Source organism: Mercenaria mercenaria, chromosome 18 (genome assembly GCF_021730395.1).
Source record: "Mercenaria mercenaria strain notata chromosome 18, MADL_Memer_1, whole genome shotgun sequence".
Classification (NCBI taxonomy): domain Eukaryota; kingdom Metazoa; phylum Mollusca; class Bivalvia; order Venerida; family Veneridae; genus Mercenaria; species Mercenaria mercenaria.
In genome coordinates, this window is record NC_069378.1 from 7,886,597 (window position 1) to 7,901,660 (window position 15,064).

Genomic DNA, 15,064 nt, shown 5'->3' on the forward strand with positions numbered 1-15,064 from the left:
TTTCCATGTTCAGGCCCCTGTGACCTTGACCTTTGACTGAGTGACCCCAAAAACAATAGGGGTCGTCTCCTCCATAAGCCCTACCAACCTATTAAGTTTAAAGGTTCTAGTCAAATGGTTCTCCAGTTATTGCTCGGAAATGAAGTGTGACGTACGTGAGGACGGACAGGGCAAAAAACAATATATGTTTCCCGGGGGGGGGGGGGGGGGGGAGACATAATTCATTAAGTAATGACAAAGATATAATGAAAAGTCACCAAAATCAATCTGAAAATCTAAGTAAAAGGGGGCATAACTCATGAAATATTGGTGCAAGAGTTATGGACCTTGTGTCACATGATGTGGGGGATGATATGGAACAACTACTTTTAGTTTGAATCAAATCCATTCAGTAATAACTGAGATGGTGTGAAAGTGTATCAAAGCATTTACCTGAAATTCTAAGTAAAAAGGGGAGATAATACATGAAATATTGTTGCGAGAGTTATGACCCTTGTGTTAAATGATGTAGTGATGATGAGGAATAACTATGTCAAGTTTGAAACAAATCCATTGAGTTGTTACAATGATAAAGAAAGTGCATCAAAACTTGAACCAAGGTGCAGACGCAGGATACAGAAGCTGGGTCGAGTAGGACAGCTCTCCATACTTTGTATAGTGGAGCTTAAAAAGTGTTTGTAGATATCTGTCCATTACAGCCATGCATGAACAGTGCCTTAATCAGAATATACTTTTCTAAAGTAAGGTAATAAATAGAACAAACTAAAATCAAATAATGTTTAACGTTTACTTACAGAAATTTCATAGACAAAATATGAGAACAATATACTATTTGCATCACGAGAGCATAAAGTATAACAAGTTTCAAGTACATTTAATTTTACTTCTTAAAAGTTTCAAGCCACAATATAACAAGACCGAGACATTCATATTTTATGGGTAATAATAATAACTTTATCTAAAGAGGATAACATATTTGGCTATAGCCAGGCTAACATATGGTCGTCTAACATAATAATGTAAAAAATCATCCTAATATATACAGTGAATTGAAAGACATGAATAAAAATAATGTATTATGAACAAATTAATTCTTATGTAGTACAATGAACAGAGATTAAGATAAGATAAAATTATGTACAAGTGGTGAAAGAATAAATGTTATTTGTAATCCGCGCACTAAAACCCTAAAAACTCTTTTGTGAGAAAAATACGGGAAAGCGTTGGATTACATTTAAGGAAATAATATTGTTATTATGTCACATATGTAATAACCGATATAAACTAAAGTAAACATAATAACACTTGATACAAAAATGCGAACATTGCAAGGCTGTTACACTTATTGATAAGACATGAAGGGAGATAAAAATGAATAGAAAGAAAAAACGATAACAAATAAGAAGAAAAATTTTTTTTTTGACAAAATTGTCATATGAATTATACATAACTAATTAGATAAGAAGAGAATTAAAATGAAAGCAGTGCCACAAGAAAAGTAAGTTAAAAAAAAAAAAAAAAAAAAAAAAAACATCAAGAGAAGAACATTATTGTTCTGATTTTGAAATTTTTGAAATGAAACTGTCATCTGTCCCATACTCCACCCACTTCAGTTCATGTAATCATTAGTTGAAAATGATGCCAATTTTGGAATGACATCTACCTCCAGTATCCTCTTTACATTTGTAACCCTTGATAGGCCTTCAGTTTCTCACAGTTTAGAATATCTTTTATTTTCAGTTTCGGGCCCTCTCGGGCATGACAATTTTGATATATACACAAAGTTTCAAACACTACAAATCAACAGAAAAAGAATATAATAGTAATAAAAAACAGTAATGTGATACTGGCAGAAAATTATAATATACTATTAGGACTAGTTATATAACAGAATATAATATTATGACTAGTACAATATTACATAATGGCTAGTAATATCAAGGAATCATATACATTAAAGACATGAGGAAAACTATGAGAATGGAATGATTTAATAGGATTCATTGCTATGTCTAAGACAAAAACAGTCGTATATAAATCTGGCTAACAGGTATAAAATGGACACATCATTACTTAGAAGAAATATAAGTTTGTTCATACCAGAATCTGATAGTAGCGGAAAGTTTTTACACTAAGGAGGTTTACTGTATCTGCCTACTTCTATTTCTAGTTAATGAGCATTAATTCTATATTTGGCAAAACAGGATCTATTTTTTCCCATCATCTATGACACTTGAAACACAACTGACAAATAGATGTCCAGATTTCAGCAAAGTAGAAAATAGACCCTGAAGCATTTCCCTTCAAACTGTAGAAAAAGTTAAAAAAATTCACCAATAATTAAATTCCTGACTTCTGGCTATGATAAGTAATTCAGAACATTGCTCTAAAATTTCACAAATATTTTTTCTTTGACTATGAACAACTTCCATTAGATTTTACTGAACTACTCAGTACTGAAAAACATGCTATGAACAAAGAATTAACACTTTCTTTAGATTTAGAAATTGACTAAAATTAAACCTTGCTTTTGTAATGAAGTTGAAAGAATTTGCCTGAACAATCACACAGGTTATTATACGTGAAAACTAGCTGCCTCAAAGTTTGTAATTTTCAAGGGTAGATCCGGAATTTTGGTTTGGTTGGTGTGCTAAAGTGTTAGAGGGGTGAGGGGCATGCCCACTCTGAGTATGTTTAGTAAGAACACCCTTAAATGTTGCAATCTGATGTGTATTTGACATGCATACAGAAAAAATACTTGAAACAATGCGAAACACATTGTATGACACACACCCTAAATATGCTTGACAGAATAATATTACAGTTTAAGGCATAAGTAAGCAAGATAAAATATGGATTGTTTCCTGTTATAATAATAACATCTTTATCTATAGATTGAAGCAAATGAAGATAAAGATCAGTGAAAAGTACAAATGATACTTCTTACTTTTTAATGTGGCCTTCTAAACAACAGCAACCACCAAATAAAATTTACACTATCACATATGCTAATTAATATCACATTCATTCTTAGACAAACACCCCTTAAAATAGATATACAATTTCCATTTAGGCAATCAATTAGTAACATAATATATACATGCATAATTATATTATAATGGCATAGTTATAATTCAGTTGATATAAACAAAGAGATTCTTAAGGCAGCCAAATGCAAGATATACTTAATATATTTCTAGTATTTAAAAATATGTTAGAAAACATGTTGAGCAAATTTCATTTGGTATTGAATTCCTAACATTTGCACCATTGTAACAAAAGGGTTTTTTTACCATAATTTGTATGATGTCAAGGTACAACTATGTCATTATGAGCAGCAGATCTTGGACTGTATGTTTCATTGCTGGAAAAAGGTTAAAATTTCAGAGATATATGAGGGTGCTAAATTGTTGCAAGCTTTATAAATAAGACAACTTGTGTGAAAGTTACATCTTTCATTAAATGACATCCACCCAAGTTCTTCTCGCATATCTTATGTTCTTGTTTGGAACGTTTTATTCAAAATAATTTTTTGCAGCTCTACCTTAAATTTTCATTTTCTTTAAAGAACTCTTATTTTCTTGACACCATACAATACAACAATAATCAAATACTGACATCACATAATTATGCATTATAGAATAATTTTTTCCATTTCATCTGTCATATAGATCTAATACAATAGTACAATATACGTCTCAACAATGCTATTTTTGAGTCAAGTTTAGTGCAAACTGTTTCAATTTAAACATTACATGACAATGTGTTGTCTATATAAACACCATGTAATTTCTGCACCTTGACATTTTATGTTACTTGCTTGGAAATACATAAAAATAGTTCTTACAATGGTTACTTTTTTGTTTAGTAAACAAAACCATGCATTTTGTTTTCTTTGGATGAAGTGACATATATTGTTTAAATTGCACCCTTGTTGCACAACATCTAAATTCTGCTGGAGTTTAGTTTGCACTTTATCTAAATCATAATCTGATTTTTAGCAGTCATCAGCATAGAGGTCTATATTGCCACTCTGAAGCTAAAGCGACATCATTGTTTATGTTGTAAAAATAAAAGTGGGTCAAGAATTGAACCTTGAGGAACTCCAGAGGTTACAAGCATACTTTTAGATTTGGAGTTTCTCGCTTTTATCATTTGAGTTCAGTTTTATAGATATGATTTGAAAAATTCAAAACTTTGATCTAAAAATGATAGTTTCAGTTTATGCAATAAAAGTTATAGTCACCGAGATCAAAAGCTTTTCATAGATCTAAAAACATAAAACAGTTCCAACGTATTTACCAGAATCTATATTTGAAAGCTATGCTTCTATTAGTCTACTGGTAGTTAGTGCTGTATGATTGAGTTTTGTGAATGATGTTAAGTTTTCTTTAAGAAGAAATGGAAATTTTAGGCAAAATAGATATTGGCCTGTAGTTATTTGGGTCTTCTTTATCCCCACCTTTGAATATTGGGAGAACATAAGCCTCTTTGAAAGCATCAGGAAATAAACCATTTACAATACTTACTGTCCATATTGAAAGATGGACAAGTTCATTATTACTGAAATAACTCGATTTCAAAATTTCAAGACTTGGCAGCTAGAACTTGGAAAGTTCATATTTATCACTGTACATAAGAGAACTTAGTTACACAGAGATCACTAGTAAAGAGCTTTCACCTTGTGCTGATTACAAACTGAAAAAAAAAATTCAGGATACTTCAACAGTTATTTCTGACAAATATTACAGTTTTTAATTATGTTTATACTCTTGACACATGCAATTTTTGTTTTAAATGTTGTTTTACTTGAAAGTTTGTGTGCCCAAAATCATTTTTTTGCTATAGTTTGCACAATTTAAAGCTATAAAATGTACTGTAGCAAAATAAACAAGAAATGTAATTTAAAGTAGCTAGAATCATGGAAGGGCAGGTTAGAGGACACTGTCTGCAACAGTGTCATAGGTTCCATGCAGCATCGTGTACAGACATATCCAAAATGAGTTAACGAAGGATTTATGACCCTAAATGGTCACATTTCAAATCAGACCAAGCTTTTTATTTTTATTATCTGTATCACTTGGGTGAATTATTTCTAAAATTTTAAATGATTTTAACCATTCAAAAAAAAGTTATAAAATCATAAAGAGCACAACTCCTTATATGCCAATTTCACTGATAAAATGAAATAAACTATGTGAAATTCTTATTTTTTTTCAAATTCATCAAAATACAACAGTTTCAGTGTAAGTTCACTACTTAAACAATGTTAAACTAGAGATGCTTTTAAGAAAAACACATGTCTCCCACAACTGCCTAATCATCTAATAGCAAGTCAGTCTTTATATACTGTTTACTTAATCCACATGTGCATGCGCTTTCTTGACACCAAAAGGACGCCTAAACTACTAGGCCAACTTGGCTAGTTATCAAACTTGGCTGAGCACTTATGGGCAGACACATTTTGTTGAAGTTTGGTGAAGATCAGATGAGAAATGTTCGACTTAGAGTGCGGACAAGCTTTGTGACAGACAGACAGACAGACTTGAGTAAATCAATATGTCTCCCATACCACTGTGTGGTGGGAGACATAATAAATACATATGAAGATTTATGATATACATTTGTACAAGAATTTTTTTGAAATACTTTTCTCCTATACCCCCCAAGCCATAAAGTTGGCAATTTTCAGGAAAAAATTCTGGTCTCAACTTTTTTTTCTTTTTTTTTTAAGTTATAAATATTAAATGTGTAGTGACTAAATACAAATTATTTGTATCATTGTATGAAACAAATACACAAAGAATTATCTACTTTTCACCATCTGATTTTCTAAAAATATCTTGTTTTAGAGTAGGGGTAAAATGTAAACAAAAGCTTTATACTGTAAAACCTAAATTCACTGGATTTTAAAACAAAGAACTCCCATTTTTTTTTTACTTCTATTAATAAAAAATGCATGTAACACTTGTACATAAAAATAAATGTTAATAAATAAATTTTAATAAAGTAAAATGTTCATATACATAATATAATAATATGTTCTAAGAGTTCAAAATAGGTAACCAAATGAAAGCATAAAACTTGACATACAGATCAAGACACATCATTTTTTAACATTTCTTACTCTTTTAAAATTACAATATGGAGCATAAGCTATGAGGTATGATAAAATCATTTTTTAAATACTCCACAAGGTTTAGAATAACTGTCTCTTATGCCCTCTTTGAATTTGTAACACATGGTTGTCCTTCACTATATCAACAATGTACGTGCCCATCTTCTCCCTTGTGCCTGACAATTATTTTCAAATGATTGAGGCCTGAATATTTGTTGTACAGGTTTTGGAGAATAATTAAATGAAAACATTGTTTTAGGCGATATTGACAAGTGTTTTCAAAGATTTCCTAATGCTTTAACATCCTCCGTGGCATTCTGTGCTCCATAGCTTTCACTCTCCATAACTTTCACTCAAAATTCCTGGACAAGATCTTGTTTGTACCAGAAACTGCCAGGAAAAAGTGTGCGTAAAACTGTTAGAGAAGCAACAAATTCAGACACACATTTAAAAAAGCTCTCAAGAATTTTACAACAGGCTACTGCTTTCATCAGAACTGGAAAGTCAAATCTTCTGCCATTGCGGGCCACCTGACTGTTCTAGCCATTTACAGAACTTTTCCAGTGATGTAGTTTTAAATTCTGCTTCCACTGGCATTCCATTTACTGACATACAGTTACTACCTGACATTACAATTCCAGTAACTTGTTGGGCTGTTGAGGTGATCAGTGTTTTAGGTAAAACGTATGTATTGAAGGAATGTCCACTGTTCAGCTCTGCAGCAGCTATCAGTGTGATATGAGGAAACTGTCCACTGTTCAGCTCTGCAGCAGCCATCAGTGTGATATGAGGAAACTGTCCGCCTCGAACTGCAAAGACAACAACAATAAAATATGATACGAGCCAGATGGTGTCTGTTCTCTGGTGGTCTATAGCACAAGTTATACTGTAATTACCTATGAAATGTCAGTTATTGTCATTCAATAATATAAACATATTTATTACATGACTGTATTTTATTGTTTTTCTGATTGGCTGAAAATGATTCGAAAAGTAATTAGTACATATCATATCAACTTATCTTGGTTATAAATAGTTCGAAAATAAAAATAGATCGAAGTAGGTGCTTGAAAAACCAATATCAACCTGATCTGGTATAAATTTATTCCTTATTTCTTTATTAAAGATACAATTGTAATAACAGGACCGACTACACATTTATTCATGTAATAAAACAATTATTGACTTCTTCATAGGTTGATATCAGGATATATCAACCCTCAAAAAGTTATATTCACCTCGCCTTCGGCTCGGTGAATGTAACTTTTCAGGTTTATAAATCCTGATATCAACCTATGAAAAAGTCGATAACTGTGTAGTGTCTAAATACATAAAGTTACAATTTGTCAAGTTACAATAAAAAACATTTCTATCATAGTTATGATTCTCTACTTCCTTCTGTGCTGTTTCAGTTGGAAATATTCGTATGTTTTTTATCTTACAAATATCATAGAAATATTTTGCAAGAAATACTGAGGTTGGTAGTTTCCAGATCAAATGTAATGAATGTTGGCTCTCAAGGAACCTGGGTTACAGGCTTGAACTCCCCTCTTGAAACAGGATCTGGCAGCTTCTCAACATCAACTGTGTCCTCGTGACAAACTCCTAGATAAATATACTCTCACCCATTCAGCTGAACAGGCTGGATAACACTATTACAGAATAAGAGCTTACACGTTAAACTGTTAAATCCCCTTTTGTGCCAAGCTGTGTCTACTGCACATGACATTCCAGTTCTAGTTTGGCATGGAAACTGTTTTTTTCCCTTGTTCTGACAGCAGTTCTGTTGACAGAGTGTTGATGATGACTGTGTTGACCTTTTTTCCCTCATTTTGTAGAGATGCAGTCATTGTCATCATCTACACAAGAATGCTTCGCTGCCTTGTCAGTTTCTACTTGCAGCCACATCCCTGATAAGAAAATGGTCAAATAATACACAAACTGTCAATTAAAAACTCTATTTATTAAAAAACAAGCAAATTCGATGAATTGGTATCCCCCGGTGAAAGGGTTTGTGGTGAGGAACGGCAAAAAAAATATATCCGGCAAAAAGTTAAGGATGTTACTAAGAAGCAAATAATTTCATTAGTCAAAATCAATTTAACAGAAAACAAATGTTTAATTAAAGAGTACATAATAAATGTATGATACTTTGATCCTGACTAAAGAATTGATTTTGAATGGGATATCCTTACTCTAATAAGCTTAGCTTTTAAAATTAAATGCAGTTATTTGAAATGTGAGCTTGAAGTTTAACTGGAACGAAATATTGTCTTTGAGTGGTTAGGCACCAGGTGTTGCTGATTAACAAGTTCATGTACATTTGAACTTAAAAGAACAGAAGTCCTTAAGAGAACACAATCAAGTAAGATATCTTGAACATGGCTGAGGGCAAGGTTTGTGCAGTCTCAACTTAACATGTTGAATGTTTGAGCATTTAACTAAAAAAAAAAAAATGGAATGGAAATATATATAATTATGTATCTATACTTATTTTTTTAGGGGGTGGGTGGACGGGTGAGGAAACAAAATTTCACATGTGTATTATAAATATAGGCCTAAATGGAAAATTACAAATGAAAAAAAAAGGTGAAGTGGTGGGGGAGTGAGGTAGGGGGTGGAGGGGGGAGCCAGGTGGAGGAATGGTACAAGTTGCATGTTGATAATTATTCATGGAAGGTTTGAAAAAAATTTAAATAATGATTTTTTTTGGGGGGTGGGGGGTGGGGGAGAGGGTGTGACAAAGGCAAGTGGGTGACCAGGTGTGGGTGCACAACTTCACATGTTAATAATAAATGTTCATGGAAAAGAATGAAAGAAATTTAATGAAATTCTGCCAAATGCTAAGTTTGTTATGTACAAATTATGTGGATTTTTAGACAATTAAAGGGCAATAACTGTGAACTTACAAAAGAAATCCATACGAAATTGTGTGTGCATAAACATATTATAGTGCTCTAAATTCTGTTTAAGTTTCATAGTTCAAGGTCAAATATATCAAAAGTTATGCAGAAATTGCCATATCTATAGTACTCTATACAGTTAACACTAGAAACTTTTAAGGGCCAAAACTCTGGTGTTACTTGGGCAATCTGACTGAAACTTGACGGGCCCCAAATAAGACGGGCTCTAAAATAAGGAATGATTTTTTGGGGGGGTTGGGGAGTTGGGGGGTGGGGGTTCAGAGGGGGAGGGGTTGTGATCAAGGTAAGGGTACACAACTTCACATGTTTACAATAAATGTTCATGGAAAAGAATGAAAGAAATTTAATGAAATTCTACCAAATGGTAAGTTTCTTATGTACAAATATGTGGATTTTATACAATTAAAGGGCAATAACTCTTAATTTACTGAATAAATCAAAACGAAATTATGTGAACACAAACACATTATGGTGATCTAAATTCTGTTTAAGTTTCATAGTTATAGGTCAAATATATCAAAAGTTATGATGCAGAAATACCCATGTTCATAGTACCCTATATAGTTAACACTAGAAACTTCTAAGGGCCATAACTCTGGTGTTACTTTGGCAATCTGACTGAAACTTGGCGTGCCGCAAAAACTCATAATGGTGAAAATGTATTTGAAGTTTTGTATAAATATTCCCAGCCATTTCCTAGATATGGCTCCGGACGGACGACGGACAGACAGCGCCAATACTATATCCCTCCGACTTTCGTCGGGGGATAACAAGGAGCTGTGTTCAATAAATGCTTGATGCCCCCGGTGGCACATTCGTGCAGGCTCACCTTGGTCTGCACTGCTGACTATTCAGTCAGTGCATTTTCAGCAAACACCCCTTCAAATAGCAAGTGGTACTGCCTAAATTGAATGATGGATCAGTCCATTGTAGAAATTTAGCAGGGTCAAGGTTAAAATACATAAATTACTTACTACATCTCTTTGCTAGAAGCATCCTTTGCTGCACCTGCAGGAGGCTGTTGGGCAACTTTTTCTACAATGTCACCAGCCCTTTTCTCCATTTCCTTTTTTTTTTTCAAATTTGAGTTACAATTGGATGAATACTGACAGGAAATTACTCATCCACACTGGCCTACCAATGCTGTCACTCATAGCTGAAACATTCAAATAAAGTTGTATACTGTAAAATCATTCAATTTGTAGGCATTCGATTTTGTGGTTTAGACTAAAATGGCTATTTTGTGGGTATATGAATTCACGGATTTCCACATCTGAACATAAACAAGAGGGCCATAATGGCCCTATATCGCTCACATGGGTTTAGTTGCTTGCTTGAACAAATTTCTATGCTAACCCTTACCATGCTGGACATAAGTGATTTTGCCTTAGCGACAGGTGTAGATCTTGATCAGCCTGCACATGCCTGCAGTCTGATCATGATCTGCATTGTTCTCCATTCAGTCAGTATCTTTTTGGTATGCACCCCTTTTAACGGTCTGAAGTACTGTCCAAAGTGAAAGATGGATAAAATCATCATAGAAATTTAGCATGGTAAGGGATAAAGCTTCAAAAACAACAAGAACATTCAATGACTTGGTATCCCTTCCCGAAAGAGTTTGTGGTAAGGAATGGCAAAAAAATATCCGACAAAAAGTTAAGGATTTACTAAGAAGTAAATAATTTCATTAGTCAAGAACAGTTTAACAGAAAACGAATGTTTTAAGTGTACATAATAAATGTATGTTATGTTGATCCTGATGAATGTGTAATAAGTTACAACTTCACATGTAGATAAATGGAACAAGTGGGCCAAGATGGCCCTAGGACACTCAACTGATAAACACACCATAATAGTGTAAACATGTTTGACCTAGTGATTTAATGGAAACAAATATTCGACCAATTTTCGATGATTGGACCAAAAATGTGGTGTCTTAAGTGTAAACAAGAATTTTCTTCAATTTGACCTTGTGACCTAGTTTTGAGCAAAAATGACCTATATTCGAAACTGACCTTGATTTGATCAAGGCAATCATTCTGAGCAAATTTCATCAACCTCAATTGAAAAATACAACCTCTATCGCATACCAAACGTTTTTCTTTGATTTGTCCTAGCGACCTAGTTTTTGACCCAAGACGACCAAACTTGACCTTAATTTTATCAAGGCAATTATTCTGACCAAATTTTATGAAGATAAATTGAACAAGAGTGCCAGAATGTCACAATATACGCCCGTCACAGCAAATTTCTTTACTCTAGCACCTGTATTTGCAAATGAAATTTTAATTTTGTGGTTGTTTAGTAATCATTGTAAGTGATTTGTTTTTCTAAGTCCACAAAAAAACTCCTTACCATGTAGAGATACCTTAAAATACACCTAAAATTTGAAAGTAACATCTATGTTGTACCACAGAAAAGTGGTCTTGTTTTTTCCCTACGGTCAATTATAAAAAAGTTACAATATAAGTTATTTATAGTAACAACTAAGGGAAGATAATCTTAAAAAAAAAAAAAAAAATTCAAAAAAAATTCAAAAAAAAAAAATTGTACGTCCACACAAAAATCTTTACTAGGTAGAGATTGGTCAAAATACACATCACAATTGGATGTAGCATGCATGTTGTACTACAGAAAAGTGGTCTTGATTTTTCCCTACGACTAGTAAAGAAAAAGTTACAATATAAGCTATTTATAGTAACAACAAAGGGAAGTAATTCTAAAGAAGGGAACTGCGCATGACACTTTGTCTCATGATGGTGTATAATTGTGCCAAGTTACATCAAAATCCCTCCATGCATGAAGAAGAAATGCTTCGGACAAAGTCATTCTTGTATCTGACCTTTGGCCTCTAAGTGTGACCTTGACCTTTGACCTAGGGACCTGGTTCTTGCGCATGACACTCTGCTTCGTAGTGGTGAACATTTGTGCAAAGTTATATCAAAATCCCTCTATGCATGAAGAAGAAATGCTCCGGACAAGGCTTTTATTCTTGTGTCCTTTGACCTCTAAGTGTGACCTTGACCTTAGACCTAGGGACCTGGTTCTTGCGCATGACACTCCGCCTTGTGGTGGTGAACATTTGTGCCAAGTTATATCAAAATCCCTCCATGCATGAAGAAGATATGCTCCGGACAAAGTTTTCTTTCTTGTATCCTTTGACCTCTAAGTGTGACCTTGACCTTAAGACCTAGGGACCTGGTTCTTGCGCATGACACTCCGTCTCATGATGATGAACAATTGTGCCAACTTTCATCAAAATCATGCATGAAGAAGATATGCTCCGGACAAAGTCATTCTTGAATTTGACCTTTGACCTCTAAGTGTGACCTTGACCTTAGACCTAGGGACCTGGTTTTTGTGCATGACACTCCGTCTCATGATGGTGAACAACTGTGCCAAGTTTCATCAAAATCCCTTCATGCATGTAGAAGATATGCTCCGGACAAAGTCTGTGGATGCCGCCCGCCCGCCAGCCAGGGGCGTTCCCATAATACGTCCCGTTTTTCAAACGGGCGTATAAAAATACAGTCTCTATTGCATACACAAGGTTTTTCTTTGATTTGACCTAGTGACCTAGTTTTTGACCCCAAATGACCCATATTCTAACATGACTTAGATTTCATCAAGGCAATCATTCTGACTAAATTTTATGAATATCCAGTGTAAAATGCAGCCCCTATTGCGTAAACAAGGTTTTTCTTTGATTTGACCTGGTGACCTAGTTTTTGAACCTAGATGACCTATATTCAAATTCCTTCTAGATTTCATCCAGACACACATTCTGATCAAAATTCATGAAGATCCGATGTAAAATGCAGCCCTATTGCACACACAGGGTTTTTCTTTGATTTGACCGAGTGACCTAGTATCTGACCGAAGATGACCCATAGTCTAACTTGACCTATAAATCATCAAGGCAATCATTCAGACTAAAATTCATGAAGATCAATTGAAAAATACAGTTTATATCGCGCACACACAAGGTTTTTCTTTGATTTGACCTAGTGACCTAGTTTTAGACCAAACATTAACCATTTTCACACTTGGCCTAGATTTCATCAAGGCAATCACTCTCTAAATCATACACAAGGTTTTTCTTTAATTTGACATAGTGACCTGTTTTTAACTCTAGATGACCCATTTTCAAACTTAAACTAGATTTCATCATGGTAAACATTCTGATTAAAATTTATGAAGATCAATTGAAAAATACAGCCTCTATCGCATACACAAGGTTTTTCTTTGATTTGACCTAGTGACCTAGTTTTTGACCCCAGATGACTCATTTTCGAACTCAGCCTAGCTTTCATCAAGGTTATCCATTCCCACTAGTGGTTACTGAGATACCAGCTTACATACAAAACCTTTACCAAAAATTTCTAAGTCCAAAAAGGGGCAATTATGGAACCTGTGCAATGTAAGTCAGTTTATCACAGTGAATAAGTGTGTGAAGTTTCAATCCATTCCCTCTAGTTGTTACTGAGATATAAGCTTACATACAAAAACTTAACCAAATTGGAACACGGATGCGGACGCGGACACATGGGCGAGTCCAATAGCTCTACTATTCTATGAATAGTCGAGCTAAAAATTGCAGGTCATCCAATTTAAGCATGTATCGCGCTGTTGTATAAGCCCTGCCGTTTTGAAAATTTTGAACTGGCGTGTAAAAAGCAGACAAACTCAACGAAGGCAGATTTAAACCTCCTTCAACATGATCTTATGCATCAATCATATATTACTTGATTTTATTATAAGCTGCTTCAAATTTTATTTCAAATACAGCCGATTTCCCGGGCACTGAGGATGAAAACCGATTCTGTGGACCATATGAAATGTTGTACAAAATATTGCAAAAAGATTCCCAATATGTACAAGTTTGGTATTATTTTCTAAAACAATAATAATTCTAAAATTTGTTGCATAAAACTGGCACCAATAAAAATGAACAAAAGATAAAAAAGGCATCACACCTGATGCAAACTGTTAATCTGTTACCATGACACCTGACAATATGCATTGCAATTTTGAATTTTTCTTGGGACAATTTTTGACATGCATTACATTAATATGCCTGTTGCAAACTGTGTTTGTTAATCCGTAACGGTAGCACCTGCCAATTATGCATTGCAATTTTCTTGTTAATTGAACATCTTTTGATACGCGATAAACAAACACGACAGAACAAACTGTTTTATTCTGCAGAATTAGCATTCTTATATTGCCCAAAATAAATGATACTTATTTTGAAAAAACAGAACTATTCACTAATTTATGAATATTCAAATTTGATTTTCATATTTGAATATTCAGCTGATTTTCGAGCATTCATTCCCATCCCTACTTTTTACACTGAACAACTGGTCAAAGAGATATATAACAATGTGAATGTGACCCTGCTTTGAGATTTAAATTTAATGAGCATTCCAAACTTAAGAAAAATACACTGTTGGAATTTACCTTGTGTTTGTACTGGGTTGAAGAATGGAAAATTTTCACTGCACAGGAATTCAAAGTTGGGATTGCTAAAAGCCCAGATGTAACAACTCTGTTGGTGGGGTATACTTCTCCGGCAATATCAGGTGATGTGGGGTATACTTCTCCGGCAATATCAGGTGATGTGGGGTATACTTCTCTGGCAGTATCAGGTGACTGAATGGTGGTATACTTCTCCGGCAGTATCAGGTGATGTGGGTTATACTTCTCCGGCAGTATCAGGTTGGTGGGGTATACTTCTCCAGCAGTATCAGGTGACTGAATGGTGGGGTATACTTCTCCGGCAGTATCAGGTGATGTGGGGTATACTTCTCTGGCAGTATCAGGTGATGTGGGGTATACTTCTCTGGCAGTATCAGGTGACGGAAGGGTGGGGTATACTTCTCCGGCAGTATCAGGTGACGGAATGGTGGGTTATACTTCTCCGGCAGTATCAGGTGATGTGGGGTATACTTCTCTGGCAGTATCAGGTGACGGAAGGGTGGGGTATACTTCTCCGGCAGTATCAGGTGACTGAATGGTG

General features: G+C 34.3%; 1 long non-coding RNA gene across 1 annotated transcript; it reads right to left on the reverse strand.

Moving 5' to 3' along the window:
- Window positions 1-773: 773 nt before the first annotated feature.
- LOC123537898 (uncharacterized) lies at window positions 774-14,742 on the reverse strand. Its single transcript, XR_008368393.1, has 4 exons — window positions 14,506-14,742; window positions 10,017-10,198; window positions 7,793-8,028; window positions 774-6,927 (listed from the first exon to the last, which is right to left on the reverse strand). It is a non-coding gene; the product is annotated as an uncharacterized LOC123537898 (long non-coding RNA).
- Between the last annotated feature and the right edge of the window lie 322 nt (window positions 14,743-15,064).